We start from the raw sequence: 21,197 nt of genomic DNA, 5'->3' as shown, positions 1-21,197 counted from the left end.
AAGAGATGTAATTACACTAAAAGATAATGGTATGACAGAGAAGGAAGTGAGAAGGAACAAGGAAAGGTAGAAGAGGATCAATGATAGAAATATTTAATAAAGAGAAGCTTTAGAAGAGTCATTAAGTTAAAATAAGATTAATGTAATAACTATATTTTAACACTTCTGAATTAAGAAAATTTCCTTAAAAACATTTAATTTGATCATTAACAGATCTGACTTTCCTATTTCTAAATTATTTCCATTTGTGAAAATTAGTGATTTTTGCATAGAGAATTTTCATAGTTTTATGCCACATCAAGCAATGAATTTTTGGCGGGAAATTGCATTCCTTATGTTACATTAGGAATTCCAACCTAAAGATACCCTACATGTCATTTCACAATACCAATACTACCAGTATTATTCATATGTTCACTTTGTATGTATTCGTATATATGTATACATGAATATATGTACAAATATTACCATGTAGTCTCAATTCAATGAAATATATAGCATAGAACAACTACAATTTGAAATAAATTGAGGTCCTTCCCCAACCATTATTTTAAAAATAAATTAGGTAAGATGTCATTTTCAACTTTATAACTATAAAATTTTAATAATTTGCAATTACTAGTATTTGGTAACTGATACTACAAATGAAGTGAAAGTAAATAACCAAAGATTCCATAAAACCATCATTGTGCACTGATGTTCACATTTGTCCTATCATGAGGCTGGATGGCTGGGACCACCCAACTACATATTGTGCACATGCAATTTGTAAGACAGGAACAGGTGCCTGTGGACCTGATACAGTTTCAGTGTATTCAAAACTTTGTAAAACCGTTTTTATAAAAACTTCCATTTTTGTAAATAGCACGATTTCCAGGAGCATACATTTCTTTTATGAGGATTAATGTTTGGAAATTAATACATGTCATGAGTCATTCCATAAAAATTAGTTCTAAATTTGGATTTTAAACAGCACAGTATACTGAAAAGTATAATAGCTGATGTGAGAGCCCTAGGTTTCTGTACTTTATGATTTCTAGACTTCAGTGATTTTACTCTAAAACAAGCCATTGATTAGATAGTCTCTAAGGCCTCTAGAAAAATAAAACACCACATTGTTTTTAAAGAATAGGAAGGCAGTTGAAGGATATCATCTGGTCTGGTCTTATTTCTCTTTGAAGGTCCAAGGAAGATAATTCCTTCTTCAATATTTTCTTTATTCCCTTTGACCTTAAAGGAATTAAAAATTAACTTCTCTCTCAAAAGAATTCTGAATATGTTAATATTAAATGAATTTCAAACATTGTTTCAAATGATAAGTTATATGACTTGGACTAATAACAATTAAGAACCATAAGTGTAGAAAATTATTCCATAAGATACAGATTTTATATATTCCACTTTTCTTTATAGTAGTCATAAAATAATGATATATTTTTGTTTTTATGGGCACTGTTGACTTTAATATTGGCTTGATCACATTTATGAGTATTTATCATCATTCTTTAGGCAAGTACCTCTCAAGCAATGTAAGTTCAAATAGAGAATTGATAAAATCAGATAATATTTTATTTTAAAAATCTTCTATTATAACAGTTTAAAGAACTGAATCTCAAAAGATAAAATTATTTTCAGTCATACAGCATGAGAATTGTTTTCTTCTAATTCCAACTTTAGTACATGTAATATTAGAAAGCACATTGAAGTTCCATGATCCCAAGAGAAACAGTTTCCAGGAATTTTTCGATAATCTTTTTCTTTTTATGCTGGAAAACAAAAGACATACATCTGACCAAAAAAAAGCTCAAATTGTGAGAGCCCAGTGCAAATGAAATTTTTGTTGATTTTTTTCATTTGTGAATATTTCATCTTATAGAAATTGATTGCCACAAGAATAGATTTGAAACAAGAATAAAGTCCATTGGATTTTTCTAGAACAGCTTTGTTGGGAGGTATATAATTCATACAGTATAAAATTCACTGTTTTATTTATTTTTTAAAGATTTTATTTATTTATTCATGAGAGACAGAGAGAGGCAGAGACATAGGCAGAGAAAGAAGCAGTCTCCATGCAGGGAGCCTGATGTGGGACTCCATCCCGAGACTCCAGGATCACACCCTGAGCCAAAGGCAGATGCTCAACTGCTGAGCCACCCAGTTATCCCTAAAATTCCCTGTTTTAAAGTACACAATTCTGTTGTCTGATTGGATTTTAACAGTTCCTGGTAAACTGTGATATTGCACCCAGATCGTAAAATGTTGCAATATAAACAAAAACAAAAAGGAAAATAGAACTCTAGATGATGAATATGTGCAGTATGGAGATTCTTAAATACTGAAAAATGTTGTAGAGGAAACGGGCTGTTTGATATAAAGGGGTTAAATATCTCAAAGCCATAAAGAAGATAAGAAGATGCTTGAGACATAATTGTAAGAGACAAACAACTTTGTGTAAAGAAAAATCCCAATTTTGTAAATTTATATTTTTAATCTGAGATATATTTTTATTAGCAATATATATCTCTAAGCTTTAAAAATATAAATGGTTTTAGATTTTTTTCTTCTTGTCTATATTAATCTAGTGTTTTTTAGTAATGAAGAAAAAAACCGCTTAAAGTGTGCAAGATATCTTCACTCTTTCATAAAAAAAAGCAAAAAATAGTTACTTGACTTTCTTTTTTCTCTCTACTCTTCAAGGCTACACTTTTCAAAAAAAAAAAAAACAGTTATATAGTACATAAAAATTTTGTTTTGCTCAGAAAGGTGACCTGGCTACTGTTGCCTTTAGAAAGAAATTCAGAAGACATATTCTTCACTATCTAATGCCACTTTCTGTTTGCAAATTTATCATCTCCCAATTGTTCTTCTAGTGATTCAGCTCTTGGCTCTAATCAATTTCATGATCACCCTCTGAACAAACCAAATACAGTCTTTAATGAAAATGTTTGTTCAGAAGTCCTCCTAACTACTGTCCCCAAACCATTTATTCAGGTTCTATCCTCACTTTTGCCTCAAGAGCAAATTTTATCTCTTCCTTCCCTCTCTGAGTACATCCATATAATATCTTCTCTTTTCTCAGCCTCTGTAGTACTTGTGCCTGGAACTCTTATTTTAGCACTAAATTGTGTATAACCTTTCACTGTTATAGTCTCCAGATTTACTGTGTGTGTTATTTCTTTCACTAGACTATAAACAATTACAAGGTTTGAATTCATCACTAAAAGGTGTGTGTTAACATAGAAATGCCTAGTAAGGACTTGCTGATTTAACTAATGAATATTAAAAGAAAGCATGAATTAATAACTTTTAGATGTATCATAACGGGTACTCCAGGAGAAAAGAGAAAGTTATACTTGGAAAGGAAAGAACCATGTAGCCAGAAGATTTGCTTCGGGTGACGATTAGAGCTTTGGACAACCAAATGTTTCCATCTACTAAATAAACAACAAGAACCAGACAAACAACAAACAACAAATATTGTCATATTTGACAATAAGAACTAGATATAAAACAAAACAAAACAACAGAAAAAAAATGAAAAACCAAAACCAAAACCCCAAAACAACCACATCTGCCAGCAAGAGTCCAAGGACTAAATTTCAAATCATTTTATCCCCCTTGTAATATCTCCCTTGTAATAGGTAGGAGTTGGGTGGAATAGAAGACAGGGACCAGGGTGGTTAAGTACTCTTAACCAGAACTGAAGCAGAGCTTAGTTCCCAGTAGTCCTTTAAGCAAATGTAAGACAATCAATTAGTAAAGATCAATTAAATCCTGAATAAAGGTGCTACAAAAAGGCTATGATGGTGAAGGAGGTTGGATAATAAAGGTCAGATCCCTAGTCACCAGGATATGTGGGGCTGAAGCCGCAGACTCTACTATAGAGAACTTATATATGATACAGAAATCCACTTATGGGGGCCAAGGCAGCAAGTTCAAAATACTGAAAAAGAAATCTAATATTCTCCCAAACTAGAGACTAAATTTATTCTAAAGGTTAGGTGGAAGATCAGCATGCAATTGGGGAAGAAGCAGAGCTGGTTGCCATGACAGGAGTACGCAAATATGAAACCTATTAGAAGAAGCTTCCATCTGCCAAATTTTAAATGCACAAATCCATCTTGTTTCTGTATTCTGTAGTGAATGTTTTTTTTTTTCTCTCTCTCTCTCTTTTTCTCTCTCTTCTGTCTCACTCCCTGGTATCTGAATCTTGAGTAGAATGATGCAGTGACAGAAACAGTTGGAATGGATTCACTCTGAAGGAAGTATAATGAAAGATTTTTCTAGTCTTTCCCTAGATCGTGAGATTTTTCCACATACCCATTTTTCCTAAAGTAGACTATTTGTTACTGCTGATTCTGTAAGCTATTCATACCCTTTTTTGTGTATGAGCTGAGAGTATCTTATTTTATTATTTTTTAATTTTAATTTTTTATTTGATTATAATTGATACACAATGTTACATTAGTTTCAGGTGTACTGCATAGTGTCTCAACAATGCTATGTGTCATGCTATGATCACCACAAGGGTAGCTACTGTCACCACATAATGCTGTGTGTTATTGACTGTATTCTCTACATTGTAACTTTTATTTCATGACTTATTTGTTCCATAACTGGAAGCCTGTATCTCCCTCTGCCAGTGACCCATTTTCCCTATCCTTTCACCTTGCTTCCCCTCTGGAAACCAACAGTTCATTCTCTGTCTGATTCAACTTTTTCTTTATCCATTTGTTATGTTTTATTCTGTTTTAGATTCCACAAATGAGTAAAATCATATGGTATTTGTCTTTCTCAGTCTGACTTACTTCACTTAGCATAATAGCCTCTAGGTCTATCTGCGCTGTCACAAATGGCAAAATTTCACCCTTTTATGGCTGCATATTATTCTGGTGTGTGTGGGGAGGTGGGGGTGTGTGTATGTTACATATTTATCCATTCATCTATGCATATCCTTTTTTTAAAAGATTTTATTTATTTATTCATGAGAGACACAGAGAGAGAGGCAGAGACACAGGCAGAGGAAGAAGCAGGCTCCCTGCAGGGAACCTGATGCAGGACTCAATCCCAGGAATCTTGGATCACAACCTAAGCCCAAGGCAGGCGCTCAACTGCTGAGCCACCCAGGTGACCCTATGCATATCCTTTTAATACATTCCTTTTTGTGAAGGTAACTAGAACTGTACAGATTTGAACCAGTATCAGTAACTGTTATGTGGTTTTAACATACAACGTCAAATAATGCCCGTTTGTATCAGAGTTTAGAATTGTGCACACTGAAGCATATATGACGAGAAAATACCACTAATTCTGCCAAGTACAATGTATGATTTTGCATAGAAGGAAATCAGCAAACATCAACTCTATGTACCAGTTATTCTTAAACAGTGCTATATTTCTTTCATCAATAAGCTTTCTTTTTATGTCTGAATAAAAGGCACTTGCCACATAGTGAGACTCTGTTAAATGTTCATTGAATGAGTGTGTTTCTTCTAGGAATACTTCACTTGAATCCAACCACAATTTATATTTCTGAGAATGTGCTTTAGCAGGCACCACTTACCCATAAAAGAGTTAAGGATATTATAATCAAAGGAAAATAGTAACCATTTAAAAAAATTCTTCTTTATAGCATACATTTTTATGGAGATATAGCCTTCCAGTATTAGAATGCATAAGTCATGGAAATAAAATGTACAGCATAAGGAACGTAGCAAAAGTTAACCATCTTTTCAAAAGGAAATTTATAAATGCTGGAAATATTTTAAAAACTGATTCTTAAAAAGTTTGGACTGTCAGAAATTTTGACCCTATGTGTGTGTGTGTACACATTTACATAGAAGTTGTGTATATATGCGAGAAGTGTACACCTCAGTGTGTGAGGCTATATATATGTGTGTGCTCACCTGAAAAGTGCTACAAAGTATCAGGATACGGGTCTTACACACTGGGGTGCACACCTCCAGTGTACACACTCACTCTCCTGCCTTCAGTTCCTCTGTTTAAGAACAGGGCAGCACTCTGGATGATATTAATTGCCATGCCCAGGGAAAAAGGCAATTTATCAGATAACTGGGTCCCAAGCCATACAGGGCCTTAGAGATTAAAATGATCACCTTGAATTGCACTCAGAAGCTAAAAGGCAATCAGCACAGATGGCGGAGCACAGGTGTAACATGCTTCATGTAGCCAATCTAGTTAAGCAAGCAGACCACAGCATTTCCAGGGTCTGAAGCTTCCGAGTGGGCTCTTAAGTGGTGTTCCACACAAAGCTTGGAGCTTGAATTGAATACAAATTTTTCACGTGTTTGAGGATTTCTCCTGGAAGAAATGATTTTTAAGGAGAAAACAAATGAAAACCCTATGAAATCGGCTCCAAAGAATTTGCTAAAATCAAAGGGTACTAGTAAAATAAAACATGCTATTAAAGTGGTAAGAGAAAGTTTTAAAATGTTATGTCCAACACATCCATAAGTTCTTATAACATTCGCACTCCCTTCCCAAACTGGAAAACCACTGGAGACATTAAGCGCACTGGCTTCGTCCACCTGGAGTTCATCCTCACTTTTTAATGTAGGAAATACTATTTACTATCGCAATTGAAGTCAGAGCTAAACAAACTCATTTAATAATGGAAGCATGTGGAAAAGCTTCCACGGGGCATAGGGTCCTTCTAATATCCAGGGGTCAGTGTAAGAAGCACATTGGATAAACACAAGAGAATGGCTCGTGGTTTAAGTATCAGGTTCGACATTTTGAGACTCCTTTGGACATTTGGTTTAAATCCCCTTGTGGTTACTGCAGTCTTTCAGTAGTAGATAAACTCAATTTGTGCAATGAACTGTGCTTTTCCTTTTATGATCTGCTGTTATCTGCCTCTCTGTTCTACTTTGGTGGTACAAGAGAGTCCCATATGTATCTGTATCTGTAGTTTAAGAACGGCAATGGGAGGAGATGCCAGGGTCCTTACCAATCTACCTTTGATTTGAAACCTGTAAATAGGAGAAAGTGCACCACAGGGCAGTTTTCTATTTCTAGAAAATTGAAGTAAGAAGTTACATTTTAAATATTCAAAACCATCAACACAAGTTCTCTTACGAAATGTACTGATTAATTTTAAAGGCATGTAGATATTAAGGAGACACTCCTGATCATTTCTAGAAAATCCAAACTGCAATTTATTATATAGTTAACAAAAGCAAGAGCAAAGTACTTAATATTAAATGAAACCTCATACAGTCCTTAACTGATGAAAAGGGCCATCAGAATTTGTAAAATGCAGGAGAAAGATACAAAATTAACAGGTTAACAGAGAAAGTGCTAGAAGCTTGAACATGTAAATCTTTGCCAAGATAAGTGTTTAAAGTAGTTATTAACAGTCCTGAAAGACACTTTCATGAAATGTTAAATATAGAGTCACAAATGTGAGCCAAATTACTGTCACACATGATAATTTCCAAGTTACTTAGAAATTACTAAGGAAGAGTCATTTTGTGAATCACCTTTCTCAGTAACACATTTGCATAGCTCTTCGTTGTATTCAAGTTTTACAACTTGATTCATTAAACCTAATAATTAGAATCCTTTTTTTAAAGACTTTATTTATTATGAGAGAGAGAGAGAGAGAGAGAGAGAAAGCATGAGAGAGGATAGGGAAAAAGGGAGAAACAGACTCCCCTGAAAAGGGAGCCAATGGGGTGCTTGATTCCAGGACCCCAGAATTGTGACCTGAGCTGAAGACAGACACTTAACCGACTGAGCCACCCAGGCACCCCTAGAATCGTGAAGTATAGTTTAAATCAAAACAAAGTCTTCTGATGCTTGTTCACTCTCTATCACTGCACTATTAAATTGGTCTTTGATTTCTTACCAGCTTTAGAGCCAAGTGTACTCTTTCCTTAACTTCTATTTATCTAGAAGATTTATGTATTTGTCTAGAAGACTTGAACTATTTCATAATGCTATCTCAACAAATGCTTGAAGTTAGAAAAAAAATTCACGTAGGCTTTGTCTCATTGACTAATAAAAGCCGGCAGAAATAAATGAAAATATTATAGTCTCTGACTTCTTCAATAATCTTTAGTAAGGAAAAACTATGAACATTGCAAAACTACATTTATAGTGGGATACATAGTTTTATAGTGTTTGTAGCTACTCAGTCACTAGATGTCAACTTTTACTAATATAATGCTATATAGGTTACTACAGTAAAGTTAATAAGAGTAGACATATTCTAATACACTGATTCTCAGTATATGAAATTTTTAAAACTTCCTGGTCACATTTTTTTATTTTTATTTTTATTTTTTTTGTTTGTTTGTTTTAACTGGTCACATTTTTAACATTTATTTTGAGAGTTTCAGGAAGATCAAGCCCATTCACCTCTTCCTTATCTTCCTATGTCTAGGATCAATAATCATGTGCTATAAAAAAAAAGTCTAGAGCAGTGCTGTCCAATAGTACTTCCTGCAATGCCAAAAATGTTCTATAATTTGTACCATTCAAAATGGCATTTGTAAATGATGTGTGGCTATTGAGCACTTGAAATTTGGTAGTGGGACTGAGCAACTGAGCTTTTATTTTGTCTAATTTCACTTTGCTTAAATTTTTAAAGTCTTATCAGACTCATAGCTTGCCTATGTAAAAAACTTTTTATTAAAACACCTTTCACGGCCATTTATATACTGTCTGTAGCTGCATTTTTGCTGTACATTTAGCTTGTGCTAAACAGTAGATTTAAATAATTTCTACAGAAATTGTATGACCCACAATGTAATAGATATTTATTACCTGGACCTGTACAGAAAAAGTTTTCACATATTTCTCTAGAAGAGTCTCTGATTTTGGACTGGACAGAAGCTTCTTGATAACTGTCTGAGTTTTATGAGCTTTCCAAAATGGCAGGGAATCTCTAGCACAATCTTCCCTAACTTCAGAGTTTATAGAAATATGTCTATAGAAATATGTTCCAGGCTTATTTTGTCTTATAACCTATGATGTACAACCACCCTGAGGTTTTCCAGGGAGAAAGGGAAAGGCTTGGGTAATTAGAGAGCACTGACATACTGAGAAAATAAAAGACATCTTTTACCCTACTGTGCATCTCTACTGAGCACATAGGAAGTGCCACATAATTTACTTGTTGATGAGTAAATGTGAATACATGATGTACATGGATGAATCAAAGAAATGAATCTCATTATACTCAAAAATATTACTAAGTCTTGGGGCACCTGAGTGTCTCAGTAGATTATCAGCCTCTGGGTTTTCACTCAGGTCATAATCTCATGAGTTGTGAGATGGAGCCCCATCTGGGCTCGAGGCTCACAGTACAGTCTACTTGAAGATTCTCTCTCTCTCTGACCTTCCCCTTACTTGTGCTCATACTCTCTCTCTCAAACAATAAATAAATCTTTAAAAAATATATTAATAGGTCTATAGTTGTGCTTTATCCTACTACTGAAATAAATCTAGTAATCATATTTTATATGGAGAGGAAAGAAATCATGAGAAGTTTTATGTGTAACCACTGCGTTATCAAAACTAAATTCAGATTATTTTCTTTTTTTAAAAGATTTTATTTATTCACCTGAGAGACAGAGAAAGAAAGAAGGAAAGCATGAGCAGGGGGAGGAGCAGGAGGAGAAATAGGCTCCCCACTTAGCAGGGAGCCCACTGCAGGCCTCCATTCCAGGACCCCAGGATCATGACCTGAGCTGAAGGCAGATGCTTAACCAACCGAGCCACCCGGTGCCCCAGATTATTGTCTTCTTTAAAATAATTTGTAGGGCAGCCCGGGTGGCTCAGTGGTTTAGCACCACCTTCAGCCCAGGACCTGATCCTGGGGACCTGGGTTCGAGTCCCATGTCAGGCTCCCTGCATGGAGCCTGCTTCTCCCTCTGCCTGTGTCTCTGCCTCTCTCTCTCTGTGTGTCTCTCATGAGTAAATAAATAAAATCTTAAAAAAATAAATAAATAAAATAAAATAAAATAAAATAATTTGTAATCAAAAAGTATAAAACTCTCTTGAAAAAAAAAGCTTATATTGCTAATATTTATAATCAAATGTTCTACATGAAATTATTTTCCTGGTTAAACAAATTTGAGCAACAGGTGCCATTAAAATGCCTTAAAAAATCTTGGGGGCACCTGGGTGGTTCAGTGGTTGAGCATCTGCCTTTGGCTCAGGTCACGAACCCAGGGGTCCTGGGATCAAGTACCGCATCAGACTCTCAACAGGAAGCCTGCTTCTCCTTCTGCCCATGTCTCTGCCTCTCTCTCTCCATGTCTCTCATGAGTAAATAAATAAATAATCTTTTTTAAAAAATCTTTTCTTTTTCTTTGATGAATTTTGATTGGTTTATCCTCCCCTGATCCACACATAACCATTTCATACAATTTATTATTTTCATTTCTTCTAGAAGTTAGTAAATGGTATACCTGAAATATGGTTCTAATCATATACAGGATTTTTTTTTTAAGTAACGCAATTGAAAAAAAGAGGCCTTGACAGCTTTAGCAATAATCAATCAGTTTGCTTCTTCTAGATGCATACTCAAATCCAACAATAGGCTTCATTGGTAAAAAAAAAATGCAAATCAAATGTTCTACTTGATGAAAAGTTCTCAATTAAGCTTTGGTCATCATCATCTGATAATGGGGCAATATATTTTAGGTGGACTTTTAAGTCTTACTTCCCTCCACAACATAATGCTCTGCGCTTTTGAGACTTGACTTATTCTCTCTAACATATTGGGAAAACTCCCCCTTTCTTCACCTGGCATGGTTTTCTTTAAGCTATCTGAAACCTGACTCAGCTTCCAGGTTCTCCCACAGCATTCAGCAGTACATCTATCAGTCACAGAACTTCTTTACCACATTGAAATTATCTCTTCATGTGTCTCTCTCCAACCAGATTTCAAGCTTCTTGAAGGCAAAGATTTAATTCTAATGGATACTTATTAAATATTAGATAGAATCTGTTCAACATGTAGACAAAAGTTTGTTAAAAATTACTGATGATGAAAAAAATTACTGATGATGAAAATCAGTTTTCAGTAGGCAGTTGTTCAAATTTGTCTCCATGATAACTGGAATTCATGTGAATGATAATAGAGAGGCAGAAGTGATATATTTCCAAAACTGAAATTTTTAATGAATTTTTAAGAGGCCCTAAAGTCATGATCTAGTGTTTTAAAGTACATGTTTTCTGTCCTCACTGTACTTCTTAAAATCTATTTACTTAAAAAACTTTAGAAACTGAGTTTGTTCGCTTGATAAATTAGACTATAAACTTACTTGATAACATATTTGGGGTCTATTTTAGTTTTATTCCCCATTTACGAACTTTATGCAACATTTAAGTCTAATGCCTACTTCCTCTTTTAAAATTTCCTTTCTCTTTATTTTTGTCACCATTTTATTTTTTAATTTTTTATGTATTTTTTTTAAGATTTTATTTATTTATCCATGAGATACACAGAGAGGAGAGAGACAGAGAGGGAGAGAGAGAGAGAGAGAGAGAGAGAGAGAGAAAGGCAGAGGGAGAAGCAGGCTCCGTGCAGGGAGCCTGAAGTGGGACTTGATCCCAGGTCTCCGGGATCAGGCCCTGGGCTGAAGGCGGCGCTAAACCGCTGAGCCACCAGGGCTGCCCTTTGTCACCATTTTAAAATATTTCTCTTTGTTTAATTTTTTTCTTCTTTTTCAATAAATTCTTACTTTAGACATGTTTTCTGATCACTCTGTCAGTTTCGTAAAAAAGCCACACTCTATGTGTGTCACACTCTGTTCTCAAATTCAGTCCCAATCATATTTACAATTATCTGCAAAGCATCTCTGCTAGGCTGTCCTGCCAATATTGAAATGTAGCAAGGCCTAAATCACACTTTTCATCTGCAAATCCACCTCCCTCTCCAGCCATACTACTCCAAAGTTCCTCTGTTCCTAAATTCCATTTTTTGGTGAATTGTACAACTTAAGTTTGAGCTTTGAAATATTTATTGGTTTGCTTTTTCCTTCTCTCTGTATCTCTCAGAACACACACAGGACTAAATTTATCCAGCATTTAATATGCCTGAGGCAATTTGTTAATAGCTTTACATATACGGTTTTAAGTTTCTCTCACAACAACCCCATATAATCAGTGTTCATGTTATCTTTGTCTTACACATAAGATAATTGTGGCTTCCAAAAGTCACACAGCAGAGTTAATATCTGGTATTTTGTATTTCCAACATTATAGGTCACATCACTGACTATTCAGAGGTGGTGAGAGAGGCCCCCTACCTTTCTTACATTCACAAACTAAAGATGGGCTGGCGAGGGAGTGAGCAGTAACAAGCTGTTGAAGGAAGGAATAATGTATTTATAAGCTATGGGGTGCTAACTTTTTAATGAGAGGAGAAGGGGGAAGCCTGAAAAAGGCTGTGTTCAGGATGCTGACTGTCTACTTTTCATCGGTGGGAGCCTTGGAGAGAAACTAAGAAAGCCAGGGTACTAGGCCAGCTGCATCCTTACTGCCTCCTTTAGGGAATGAGGCCTTTCTGGTTCATTCTAAGATAGAGAAAACCAGAGACATCCCTCAGCCCTCTCTGCCTGCCAGAGTCCCACATCACTGCCTGAGGTGTGCTCTGGTGGCTCTTACTTTATGTCTGTGGAGATACCAGGAGGGCTATTCCAAGTTGCCCAGTCTTCATCACTGCGGGGGGGCTATAGAATGGTCACCTTTCCAATCACCCCCCCTCACACACACACACACCCAAGTACCTGCTCTTCATTCAGCCGGCTAAAGTTCCACGCTTTTAGGGGGAAGGTAGATGCTGGATTCCACTTTCTCTTTCCTTGCATATGCATACACCTATTGTAAGGGAAAAGGGACCCAAGTGGTGTGTCCATCTGATAATTTTTTCCTGAGATGTAAGCAAAAGGAAGAAAGGCTATGACAGAGGCTCTTGAAAGATAGCTCTGCAAAGCATACATAGCACTTCGATTTAACACGTTTCCAGTTACTAATCATTAAACATGCCCAAGTGTGAATCTATCTCCGGACATCATCTCATTATTTCCCACGTGTAAGTGCCACATTCCTTCCCACATATGCAGAGACAAATTTTATGTATTTCCTGAGATTCATCTCAAAAATCACCTCTTCTTATGAACCTTACTCTACTCTTCATCAATGATATTTGTGTAACTGTTGCACAACTCGATATTTTCTGCCTTTATTTGTGGATTTTTTTATCCATGTCTAATCTCCCCTAATAAATCTCATGTCCCCTGAGGAAATTTCATATGGTGCAAGGGTTCTAAGAAAAACCACCAGTTAAATTCCATGAAATCACAGCTTTGAAGCAATGTACAACTACTACCTTCTAAAATAGAATAGTATAGTGCCGTCATTTGCATTCGATTAAAGTAGCGCTTTGGACGTTCTGTGGAAGGATTTTTCCCATTTTGGAGAAACTGATGCAATATTTTTCTCTGCTTTAGCCCCACTTTCCAGCACGGGTGGGTGGAGGGTCAGAGGGAGAGGGAGAAGCAAACTTCCCACTGAGCAAGGAGCCCAACGCCGCCCAATTAGATCTCAGGATCGCGGGATCACAACCTGAGCCAAAGGCAGATGCTTAGCTGACTTGGCCACCTAGCTGCCCTGTACAACTTAAAGCTTAAAGATAAATTGCAATACAGTTTTAGAGGCTCACACTACAGAACCAGAAAGATAAACTTATTAACCAGTCCATCACCCAACCATGAAAATGAAATGCTTCTGATTCAATCTGAACTTTCAGCCATCACGAATATTAAGTGTTACTTTATAAAAAGAGTGAAGGACAAAATTCATCCCATACTTTCAGAATTCTTATAGATTTCCTTTGGAAATATGTATTGAGTGCCTCAAATGTATCTTAGATGAATTTAGAAGTAGAGCAGGCTTGTACAGTCTGAGAAGGATATCAAGTTCTATTGAATGTATTGCTAGACAGCTATTCTATCTAATATAAGAGGACACATCACAAATGTCAAGAAACTTTGAAATTTGCCTCTTATTTGGTGTTATCTATAAGGAATAGGCAGCCTTGGGAATTAATTTTTAAAAATAATTCTAATAAAAAGTCCATTGAAACTTTCTAACAGAAAAATTCTAGGAGATTAGGAACCCTGGCACATTGGCAGTACAAATAAACCACAGTGGTAACACAAGAAAAATTTCTTTATGCAGATTATATACAAGAATTGGATTCAGACAAGCATGACTCAGCCAATTCTTTGCCAGATAATATTAGACAGTTTGCTCAAATTCCTTATCTTTAGTTTCCTTCTATGTAAATAGCCAATATTAGGATGGAATATGATAATATATGTAAAATGCTTAGTACAGTATTTGGTGCTAACCATTCCCTCATAAATGGAGATATTAATCACCTTTCCCCTCTTTTCCAATTTTTTTGACACTGCAGATCATTTATTTGCAAATTCTCTTGGAATAGTGTATATTTACAGTTGTGAACTAATTTGTAATCTTTTAAAGTAAAATTTACCACACAATTTCAAAGGGCTATTATTCCACTGCTTTGCAAAATATTAAACCCAGTTTAGATATATTATAATCAAATCTATGATTGCCTAGTGAATATAAGTATTGTTATGATAGTATGGTAAGATAATTTTATTGAAACCTAAATAAAATAATCTTGGCTTAAATAAGGTATCTTGTTAGAAAAGACAAGAGCTTGTATCTCTATGTAGAGCACATTAATTATGACACTGGTCTGTGTTCTTAGGAAGCAGCTTTTCTTGTGGTCTCAATCCCTTTAAATTTTGGTTAGAAAGTTAAAATATAGAATATACACAAAAAGCAAACAACACCAAATCGACCTGGCATGGCATACATGGACAGGCAAACAGGAGAAATTTAAGTAAAGCTTTCAGTTAGAGATCAGTTTTGTGTGTGAAATTTTGATAATTAATTGGGAAAAGACAGAGGAGAGAGTGGAAATGAGTAAAAAAAAGACCATGTGGGAGATCTCTTCAAGATTTTTTCTAGAAAAGAATGTCAACATTTGTGGATTGTGGAGGTTCTGCAGCCTGAGCTAAGAGCAAACGTTCCCCTCCTGGTATGTACTTTTCTTTTTGGAATTTGTGTTAAATAATGTGGGTCATATCAGAATTCAATAATTTCAAAGAGAAAATGCTTCTGATAGTCACATTTTTCAAGTTTTTCATGGTAGTATGCTTCTGTTTCTACAAAGGTGTGATGAAAATAGACCAAAGAGGTAAATGCATTAATTAGATATTCATAAATTTTAGGAAGTAGCTTGGTATGACAAAAATACCTAAAGGACTTAATGCTTTTAGCAAAATAAATTGTAAGTGAATTCAAGAGAGAGGGGGAGAGAAAGAAAGGAGGGAGAGGAGGAGGAGAAGAGAGAGACTAGCTGATAAATGAGTAGGTGGGAAATGTTTGCTATCATTCACAAATTAAATACCTAAATTTTATACAAGCATTTTACTTGTATTCCTGAAAGAAATAAGTTGATGTAAGACTGATATGACAAATACCCACCATTTGCTTCAACGTGGATGAAACTGGAGGGTATTATGCTGAGTGAAATAAGTCATTTGGAGAAGGACAAACATTTTATGGTCTCATTCATTTGGGAAATATAAGTAATAGTGAAAGGGAATAGAAGGGAAGGGAAAAGAAATGGGTCGGGAAATGTCAGAAAGGGAGACAGAACATGAAGACTCCTAACTGGGAAGTGAACTGGGGGTGGTGGAACGTGAGGAGGGTGGGGGGTGAGGGTGAATGGGTGACGGGCACTGAGGTGGGTACTTGACGGGATGAGCACTGGGTGTTATTCTGTATGTTGGCAAATTGAACACCAATAAAAAATAAATTTATTAAAAAAAGACTGATTTGAAAAACTGTTGATTGCTTTTATCAATCTACAACACTAAATTTAGATTATTTACATTAAAATATATATTTTACATTATTTACATTAATATAGATTATTTACATTAAAATATATATCGCTAAGTCGAGTAAGAAATATCATAGATTTTCATATGAAATGTTAAGGAAGACACTATGTATTTCAAGGCGAAACAAGTTTTGTTAACTTCTAAGTGTTGGACCAAGAAATAAGCAAACAAAAAGTATTGGGGCTAAGAATATTAAAAGGAAATATTTCCTTTCCTTTTTCATTATGAAAGCTAAAATAATTTGTGTAAAAGTGGACAGATAATTCATTCAGTGAAAATCTGGGAATAAAGGCAACATGTATGTAAACTAACCAGATGTTTATGATTAGTTCCTAGTTAACATCACCCAGCTGGCTAAGGATGATTTTTATGGAGGAGGAGCATTGTAGAATGCCACATGTTTATATAAATCATGAGTACAACAGTCACGATCCTAGGGCAAAAGAGCTACACATCCCATTTTGGGTAACCTCTTCAAATCACACCATATAACATAAGAACAGCCATTACTCCCCGACACAGTATCTGTTTCCAGTTTCCTCCAACATTTTGATGGGTGTCATTATGTGTCAGCCTGCATTCTGTTTTCTTATGTTGTAACATATCCTATGGGTTTTGTACCAGGTGAAGTCCATTACAATATTTTGTGTTCATACCACAGGGTTGGGAAAACATATATGACCATTTTTTTTACATTATATATTTTCTTTGGAAATAGGTTGTTGACTTATTATTTAGTTATTTGTATGAATGTCTATATTTCAATTTCAATCAAAAACCCAAACTTAACTAAATGTGATTCAGTTAGAGCTTTGTTTTTATCCCATTCAAAAGATGAATATGTATGTTCGTACACCAAATATATAAATATATATTCATGAAAGAAAAAGAGAGAAAGAAAGAAAGAAAGAAAGAAAGAAAGAAAGAAAGAAGAAGAAAGAAAAAAGAAAAAGAAAGAAAGAAAGAAAGAAATAAGAAAAAAAAGAACAAAGAAAGAAAGAAAAAAGACGAAATACAAGAAATAAATGAAAGAAACAAGTAAAAGGAGTCGTAAGGAATTCCGTCCCTTTACTAAATGTTACGTAGGCAGAAAGGTCTTCCTTTAGAGAAGGAAATAGGAAAACAAAGGGAAAAAATGGCCATTTTTATTGAAAAATAATAAGCTCCATTAAACTTATGCCTTACTAATGGTAATCACTGTAAGTTTTTCTTCAAGATTTTCTCACAAGCATTTTACTACATTGTTCAAAACTCTCTAAAATCACTGTAATGGCTGTAGAATATCTCATTTCATGAACTGGATAAAAACTAAAAAAATCTGAGTAAAGTATATATTTTAGTTTATCAGTCCATTAGTTGTGACAAACGTACCATGATAATGTAAGTTACTACCACAAAGGAAAACAGTGCAGGTTATACCAGAATGCTGTACTATTTTTGCAGCTTTTCAAAGATAAATCTCCACTAAAACAATTCTAAAATAAAAAAAGTTTATCAAAAAATTACTCAGCAATTCTCAAAATTAAATAAACAAATAACAATTATTTAACTGTTATTTTTTTAATTTTAATTCCAATATAGTTAACATACAGTTTATATTAGTTTCAGTTGTACAATATAGCGATTTAACAGTTCTATATATTACTCACTGCTTATCAAGATAAGTGTACTTTGCAATTCTTAAAATTAGACATTTAATATTTTTTCCAAAGCATTATTATGAACATGATTTATAAGTATTTTTTATCATTTCCTATTGAACTCTTTCTTGATATGTGGTTATTTATAAAGATTTGAACATTAAGAATATATGCAGACTTTGGCAGAAAAGTATGCATTTACATCCTAACCAAGAGTGTGTAAGAGTTTCCTTCATACTATATTTTCCCCCAGCCATTTATTATGAAGATTTTCGAACATACAATAAAGCTAAAAGAATTCTAAAGTGAACACTATATATTCACCACCTAGATTCTCCCATTTTTCTGTATGTGTAACGGCCATCCCTCTATCCTATAAGCCATCTAATTTGAATGCATTTCAAATAAATCACAGACCTCTATTCACGTGCCAAAAAATACTTTAGCATGTATATCTTTACTCAGGGTTTAATGTTGTTTAAAATATTTTCATATGAAATTTACAATGAAATGCACAAATCTTAATTATATACACTTGACAAGTGTATATACTTGGGCAACTAAATACCTCTCAAGGTACAGAGAATTGTCATCACTCTCAAAATTTTCCTTGGGCCTTTTGCTGGTCACTCCTTACCCCCATTTCTACCTTCACCCTGAGACAACTACTATTTTAATTTTTTCACCACAGATTAGTTTTGCTTGTTCTAGATCTTAATATAAATGAATTTGTACAATATGTACTCTTTTGTGTAAGACTTCTTTCATTCTGCATAATAATATTTTGGAGCTTAATCTATTCTGTTACATCAGTTTGTTCCTTTTTGTTGATGAATACTCTTCTATTACATGAATATACCACAGTGTATTCATCCATTTTCCCACTGATGGACAAGTAACCTATTTCCAGTTTGGACTATTATAAATGAAGCCATTATTTACATTATTTATAATCATTTTGTAAATATAAATTTATAGTTATAAATTAAGCTATTACTTACATAATTTATAATCATTTTGTAAATATAAATTTATAGTTATTTTGTGAATATAAGGGTTTATCTCTCTTGGGGTAGAGCTTCTGGGTCATAAGGCACATGTAAATTTAGCTTTATAACTGATAGCCAGAGCTTTGTCCAATATGGTTGTTATCATTTCACATTCATATCAACAGCGTATATAACTCCTAGTTTTCTGCATCCTCACAAATATTCCATACTATCAGATTTTGAAATATAGCCATTCTGAGTGGGCATGCAATGGTATCTCATTGTGGTACTAATTTGCATTTTCCTGATGACTAACAATGTCAGACATATTTTCATTTCTTTTGTAACTACTGACACATCTATTTTGTAAATGTCTATTCAGATATTTTGCCCACGTTTAATTGGGTTATTTGACATTTTAATTTTTGAATATTAGGAGCTTGTTATGTCTTGGATACCAATCTTTTGTCAGATACAAATATATTAAGAATATAGGCTTTCAATATTTTTATTTCTTATATCTTTTTTATCTTTATTGAGATGACTAAAATTTCATGTAAAAATAGTATTATCAGGCATAGTTGTTTAGGGTTTTTTTTTCTTGTTTCAGTTACCTATTCCTGCATAACAAATTATCCCAAGATGTGTTGGCTTGAAATAGCAACATATAAATGCTCATAATTCTTGGATTCAACTGGGCATCTCTGTTTCACATGGAGTCTACTGGGAGTCTGGATAGCCACAATCTCAAAAATTGTCTCATTCACATGGCTGACTGATGTTTGAGAGATCAGCTAGAGCTGTTGGCTGAGGATCTTAGTTGTTGATTTTACCTTCCTTCACATGACTTCTTGGTCTTTCTCATAACATGGTAGCTCAATTCCAAGAAGCAGCATTTCAAGGGGCAGAAAATGAAAACTGACATCCTCTTAAGGGATCAGCAGTCCCAGATCATCGCTGGCTGCATCCAAAGCCAGCCACAAAAGTAACTGAGCTTTGAGGGAAGAATTAAACTTTGACTCACATTGAAGACTAACTTGTATGTCAGGAATTGGGAAGAAATAATTGAGAGCCATAATTGGAGACTAACTACCACATCCTCTTCAGTCTTATGTTACTAATCATGATGTTGATATAGAATAGTCTTTTATTCCCAGTACTTTAAAGAAGTACTATATGAATTTTATTGTATGTTTTTAAAAATATTTTATTTGTTTGTTTGTTTATCTATTTATTTATTTAACAGAGAGTGAGCACAAGGAAGGAGAGTAGCAGACAGAGGGAGAGGGAGAAGCAGGCCCCCTGAGCAGAGATCCTGATATAGGGACTGGATCCCAGGACCATGGGATCATGACCTGAGCTGAAGTCTGATGCCCAACTGACTGAGACACCCAGGCCCCCCTATCGTGTGTTATAAGATCAATTTGATATCAGCCATCCTGATTAATACTATTTTCATAGTATTAATTAATTTAGCTATTTAGCTTTGGATTGCTTAAAGGTGAGTTTTAACAAATATTCAAGGGGCCATTTATTACCATGAGATAGATAGATAGATAGATAGATAGATAGATAGATAGATAGATGCTTACATACATATAAGTTGTTACAAAAAAATATAAACTGGACAAATGTTATCTATTATTTGTAAAATCATAGTGTTAATTTAGGATATCTTGTTTTATATAGTTGAAATACCATTTATTAAAATAAAAACAGAATAAAATAAAATAAAAATAAAATAAAACAAAGCGAACACACACAAAAAAACTTAAGGCAAAAGATTTGAGGAATTTGATTAGAACCAATTAAGATTTCTTCTCAAAAAGACATGACAAAATTAATATACAAATAACAAATTGGAGGAGAAAAATTTGCAACATTTAAAACTAACAAGGAGCACTTACCTAGAATTCACAAACTAATAGAAATAATGTAATGCCCTATTTGTAAAATAGAAATAAAATAAATGATTAATTTCCAGAGAAAATAAAGACTAAAAGCCCTGAAGGAAATGCAAGTGTAAATGTAGATTGGTGCAACCATTCTGAAGTGCAGTTTAGATGCTAGAGGTTAGTCAAGTTAATAATTTAAAGATACATAATCTGAATCCTGCTCCTGGATAATAACCTAAAGAAATGTTCACACAAGTTGGTAATGAAGACATTTTTAAAGGTGTTTCTTATAGCAAGATTGTTCTTGGAAGGAGATAGACGCAAATTAGATGCCCATGAGTGGAGGTATAGACGAGCAAAATTTGGTGAATCACTGTGTTTTGCAGCAATTAGATGCAATGGATGAATTATTATTAAGCAATATCAAAAGATCTATACTGTATATAATTTATGTTCTTTAATGTATATGAAACATAATAATAGCATGTTAATAAATACTCTGCAAATGTAATAGAATGTTGCTGACAGAAGAGTGAAGAATAAGGATAAAAGGGAATAAAAAAATTAAAGGAAAAGAAACCTTCACAAAAATGAAACTATTATGTGCCAGATACAGTAGAGCATAACTTGTTTCTTACCTTGTTTTTTCATTCTATGGATAAAAAAAAACACACACACATTAAGATATAG

Source organism: Canis lupus, chromosome 32 (assembly GCF_011100685.1).
Source record: "Canis lupus familiaris isolate Mischka breed German Shepherd chromosome 32, alternate assembly UU_Cfam_GSD_1.0, whole genome shotgun sequence".
NCBI classification, from domain to species: domain Eukaryota; kingdom Metazoa; phylum Chordata; class Mammalia; order Carnivora; family Canidae; genus Canis; species Canis lupus.
Note: the sequence above shows the minus strand (reverse complement) of the source record.